At 44.2% G+C, this 5721-nt stretch overlaps 1 long non-coding RNA gene across 1 annotated transcript in view; it reads right to left on the bottom strand.

Moving 5' to 3' along the window:
* Positions 1-299: 299 nt before the first annotated feature.
* LOC113456054 overlaps positions 300-5721 on the bottom strand; it is a 22504-nt gene continuing 17082 nt past the window's right edge. Inside the window, exons 4-5 of the long non-coding RNA XR_003376926.1 lie at positions 3655-3759; positions 300-3211 (exon numbers count right to left, since the gene is read on the bottom strand). This is a non-coding gene — a long non-coding RNA (uncharacterized LOC113456054). The remainder of the gene's footprint in view (positions 3212-3654; positions 3760-5721) is intronic.

Genomic DNA, 5721 nt, shown 5'->3' with positions numbered 1-5721 from the left:
CTGGACTGAACTCCCAAGGTCCAGTTGAAGAGCGGAAGGAGGGAGAATATGAGCAAGAAAATCAGGACCATGAGGTGTTGGTCCACCACTAAGACAGTGTGCCTGAACTAATGGGAGTTCACCAAATCTAGCTGGACTGGTACTGAACAAGCATGGGATCAAACTGGACCCTCTGAATATGGCTGACAATTGGGACAGACTGAGAAGCCAATGATAATGGCATTGGGATTTGTCTCTACTGCATATACTGGCTTTTGGAGATCCTATTCTATTTGGATGCTCACCTTCCTAAGCCTGAATGGAGGGGGGAGGGCCTTGGACTTCCAACAGGGCAGGGTACCCTGACTCTAAGATGTTGGGGAGGCCAGAACAGCAGGCTAACTGTCAAGAAGAGCTGCTAATAGGGGATGGAACCAGCCCAAGAGAGAGAAGTGTATTGCAGTCAAATAGGCTGAGAGGAGCTGTAGATCTGAAGAGACCTTTGGCACTGGTAACAAATACAATTTAGCTTCATCTTCACAGCTACACACAATGACCTCTGTAGGCCTCCATGACACAGGTCTTCCCTCAGTGGCTTTCCTTAGTCATGAAGGAAGGTTCCACAGCCCCTGCCTTGTATCCTTGACTCTAAAGACAGAACCACATTACCAAAGCTGCCTAGTTCTGCTGCTTGCTGGGGCTGGAATTTGGCTCCCTCCTTCAATCATATTTACATCACCTTTGTGTTGTTGATGGCTTCCCTCACTGTTTAAGCTTTCTTTTAATTCTTTTTCATAAGTTGGAAGCTTAACTAGGTGGGGTCTTGCCCTGCCTCACCACTACCTTTATCCCATCTAGAATCAGGCTTTTCTTTAAACTCTTTATCTACTTGAACACTTGACTTAGCTCAGTCACATTTCATGGTACTCCTTTTCTCTTCTAACTGTACATTTTGTATTTCTCTTTGTCCAGTGTGCTTCTTTTCATTACAGATCTGTATATAAGTGATTATTAATAACCACATGACATCATCAATGAAAAGTTTTTGCACCCTAATAAGCCTCTCCGCTGACACAATAATCTGAATCAGACCAAATCAAACCGATTTAGAAAAAGCCCAAGTGTAATGGATACCAATGCTACTGGATGGCTTTCCAACCCCCAGAATGAAGAGGAGGAAGGAAGACTGAAAAACCACGTTTGCTCTCTGGGTTGCTGTTTAAAATACCCTGTGGGAGTGGTCTTGAGCATCTCTGAGGAAGGGTCATTATTTGGCAGTCTTTCTCAGAGGTGGAATCTGGACTGCAACAACTCTCAAGGGAGGGGAATTGGGATGGAACTTCTACCCAAACATTCCAGACTGTTTGGATATATGGATGCCATGGGCTGTGGGATAGCCTTAACCCAAAGATTCCAGACTGTTTGGGTATATGGGTGCCAGGGACTGGGGTGATACTTTCAACCAAACATTCCAGACTCTTTTGGTATAGGGTCACAGGCTCAAGTCTGGCTACTTCCTGCAAGTATGGGGCAATGTAAGAGAGGGGAGAGTTTGGAGTTGGTGGGCTCACACTTAGCAGGAGGTGTGGCTGAAGAGGCATCCAGTTAACTGTCATCCTGGAGACCTCAGGCATCTGTTCCTTGGGGGAAATGAGAAGACAGGTTGCTAGGGGGAAAATAGGTTGTTATTAATGGCCTTATGGATGGGGCTAGCCATGGGAAGGGTGATTAACTGTCAGAAAGAATGGGACAGAGAAGTGTCCTGGTTGTACCACAGAGGCAAGGGTGACGGAATGAGATGAGAGCAGATATGTCCTTTAAAGCCAGATTTCAGTTGCTGTGTAGGTCCCATTTGAGCCTGGAGAGGTGGTATTAATGGTGAAGACCCATGAGCTGGTGAAGGTGCAGGTATTATCTGGAGAGCCCTCTGCAGGTCAGTCTTGACCCAGACAGGAGTGACCTATAAGATTTGCTTGAAAATAGGTGGGGTCAAAATGGGCTCTGGAGATTGGTTTTACCAGACCAGATTTCTTGACAGCATCAGAACTTTTCCCAGGAACCTGCAGGTATCTGTAAGACAACTGGAACATATTTACATCTTGGTATCATAGCAAAAGGCTATGGCTTTTGGTTAAAAAGTACAACCATTTCAGAAGACAACTAAGGGAAATTGGAAACTCTGATCCTCTGAAGATACATCTGAAACCTGTTAATTTTGGACTATGAAGCCTGTATAAGAGGTACACCTGTCTGTATTTTTGGCATGAAACTTTACAAATGAAGTAATGAGCTACCAGTACCTTAAGTCATCAAGTGCCATCAAACAGATTTGGGAGGGAGAAGTAAATGAGCAGAAGTGAGACAGCTTTTTTAGCTACACAGGAAGTCCCAAGTCTCTCCATGGTCTTTGGCAAATACCAGTCTTAGAAGCAGTACTTGTCTTTAGATGCTGAGCCCAGGAGACCTGACAGATTTTTCTGTATGGATAGGGCTCAGTCTACCTGTCTTGGCAGGATAAGATGATCGATCCCCCAATGTAGTGTCCAGGAAGCTGATGAGGTGGAAGGTAGTTTTTTGCGTGTGGGTAGCTTTGCCGTACACAAAGGCAAGCCTCCAGGCAGAAGGTCTTCTGCAACCATGTATCTTCTTGAAGGAGCTATAGGATGCTGCAGGAACTGGCCATACTATCAGATCTGTAAAGGCACTTTAAAATTAGGGTATCATTACCTGTCAGGTATATCTATAGGGTACCATTACCTGTCAGGTATATCTAAACTAGATATGTAAGTTAAATTTAGGCATATAGTTTACCCAATCAGTTACAGCTTACCAATATCAGTAGAGGCAAAATTAGAAGGAATATTTTAGTAAGCCAAAGCATATTGGAGGCAGAATATCTCCTTGGTAGGTCTAGCACACATGGGTACTCTTACCAAAGATGGCACTGAGGTTTCTGTTTTGGCCGCAACCAAAAATAATGGCTGTCTACATGCTTGTAGAGCTGTTGTAATCTGGAGTTATAAGTTTTACAAATCTTAAAACAAGCACACATACACACACAGACATAAAACAAGCATGCTGTGGCCATATTATTTACACGTATATATTAAAAGACAAACAAGCAAAATTTTTCCAAGAAACTGTGTCAGCTGACCAACTTAAAAATCCTAGACTAGGCTGCAGAAGCCAGGCAAGCACACAGGCGATTCCACTGATTCCAGGTCAGCAGGCACTGTAAAGGAGAACAGAAACGTAAGCATGGAACACCTATGCAGTTTAGAGTGGGGGAAGAGGGGTTGCATCCATTGCAGGGAGAATCCCAGCGTGACCAGATCACGTGCCAGGAATGCAGACAAATAGCAAACAACGAGAGAAGCAGGGAATGGGGGTAGGAAGAGGGAGCAGGAATACAGCATCCAGAAACCATTGGCATATGGGGGTTTGTTTACTTGTTTCCACACTGGCAAAAAGTTTAGGCATCAAGGATATAGTGTGTCAGATAGCCCCCAATTTAAAAAGATTTTGTAAAAGGCAACCTAAGGACATTTAGAGATCAGGCCTCGAACTGTAGATATCCATTTTGCAAGTCTATGCTGGGACCTAGCCTATCACAATGCATCCATTGTGGTAAACTTTGGGTCAAAAAAAAAAAAACCAGAAGGGTACAAGAAATACCTTGAACAGGATGTCTCCTGGAAAAGGAATCTCACAGGACAAGGCAGGCCCTTGTGCTGGTATCAGGTCAGGAGCCTGGCATAGCCGTGTCTTTCATAGGACAGCCTGAAAATCACATGAGGCCCTGAGCATCTAAGGCAATGACTTGGAACTCAGAACTTACCCAGACAAAGCCAATCTTAGCCTGGCAGAGAGCAGGAGCAAGGGAGGGGTTTTCTTACCATGTGGCCCTGGACCAGTAAGAAAAACAGCCTCTTGGTGAAACTTCCAAATGAAAAGTTTTTGCACCTCAATAAACCTCTCTGCCAATGCAATAATTTGAATCAGACCAAATCAAACAAAATTAGAAAAAGCCCAGGTTTAATGAATACCAATGCTTCCAAATGGCTTTTCAGCCCACCAGAGAGGAGACTGGGAAGAAAGGCCAGAAAACTACCTGTTTGTTCCTGGGTTGCTGTTTAAATACTCTGTGGGAATGGTCTTGAGCATCCCTGGAGAGGGGTCATCATTTGGAGAGCTTTCTCTTGAGTAGAGTCTGGACTGAGACAACTCCCAGGGGAGGTGGCTTGGGATGGAACTTCTACCTGAACATTCCAGACTCTTTGGGTATATGGATGCCAGGGACTGGGGTAACACTTCCACCAATCAATACTAGGATATCTCAAAACTTCCTCTGCCAAGACCATTAATCTAAAATGCTTCAATTTAGCCTCAGTCAGATTCTTCAGACAATGGCAGAAAATGACCACATTCTTTGCCAAAATATCACAAGAATAATCTCTAGACAACTTACTAATATTCTTCCTCTTTGAAACCTCTTAAACCAAGCTTCAATAATCTACACTGCTTTCAGCACCACCATCTTCCATGTCCCTACTAGTATGGCCCATTAAGCACTGCTTAAAGCATTCAACTTCTTTCTTAACCCAAAGCCTCAACCAACAAGCAGCAGGTTAAGCCTGTTCCAGCAGTACACTGCTGTCTGGTTCCAACACATGTCTTAGTCAGTGTTCTATGGCTGTGAAGAGACACCATCACCAAGGCAACTCTGAGAGAGAGAGAGAGAGAGAGAGAGAGAGAGAGAGAGAGAGAGAGAGACAGAGAGAGACAGAGAGAGAGAGAGAGACAGAGAGAGAGAGAGAGAGAGCATTTAACTGGGAGCTTGCTTATAGTTTCAGAAGTTCAGTCTATCGCCAGGCAGTGGTAGTGCACACCTTTAATCCCAGCACTTGGGAGGAAAAGGCAGTCAGATCTCTGTGAGTTCAAGGCCAGCCTGGTCTACAAGAGCTAGTTCCAGGACAGGCTCCAAAGCTACAGAGAAACCCTGTCTCGAAAAACCTAAACAAAAAAAGAAGAAGAGGAGGAGGAGGAGGAAGAGGAAGAAGAGGGAGAAGGAGAAGGAGAAGAAGAAGAAGAACCCGGAACAGTACCTGAGAGCTACATATATCCTAATCCATAGACTGAGGATGAGAGGCTGGGCCCGGCTTGGGTTTCACCACTCAAAGCCTACACCCGCAGTGATACTCTTTCTCCAGCTTTGACAAAGCCACATCTCCTAATTCTTCTAACCCTTTCAAAGAGTTCCATTCCTGGCTACTAAGCATTCAAATAGATGAGCCTATGGGGTGCACTCTCATTCAGATCACACATCTGGTAACTGAAGTGAAATTTTCACTGTAGTAGCTCATGAGCAGATTTAGGCAGACAAAGGAAGATTCAGCAAACTAAGACTGGTTGACTAAAGCTATCCAGTATGGGTACAGAAAGAAAGAAAAGGAATAGCACCTCAGTGACCTGTAGGACATCACTCAAAGCACCACTGTAACCTTGTAACATCTTAGTTACAGTGTCTGTCACTGTGATCAAACATCATGGCCAAAAGCCACTTAGGAAGGAAAGGATTTAGTTCACCTTACAGCTCCATATACAGTTGGAAATCATTGAGAGAAACCAGAGTAGGAAATCAAGTCATGAACCTAGAGGCCATGAAGGAGTGCTGCTTAATGGCTTGTTCCCTGTGGTTTGCTCAGTTTGTTTTTTGGTTTGTTTTTTTTTTTTTTTTTTTTT

This window comes from Microtus ochrogaster, chromosome 5 (genome assembly GCF_000317375.1).
Source record: "Microtus ochrogaster isolate Prairie Vole_2 chromosome 5, MicOch1.0, whole genome shotgun sequence".
Taxonomy (NCBI): Eukaryota; Metazoa; Chordata; class Mammalia; order Rodentia; family Cricetidae; genus Microtus; species Microtus ochrogaster.
This window is presented reverse-complemented; position numbering and strand designations above follow the sequence as displayed.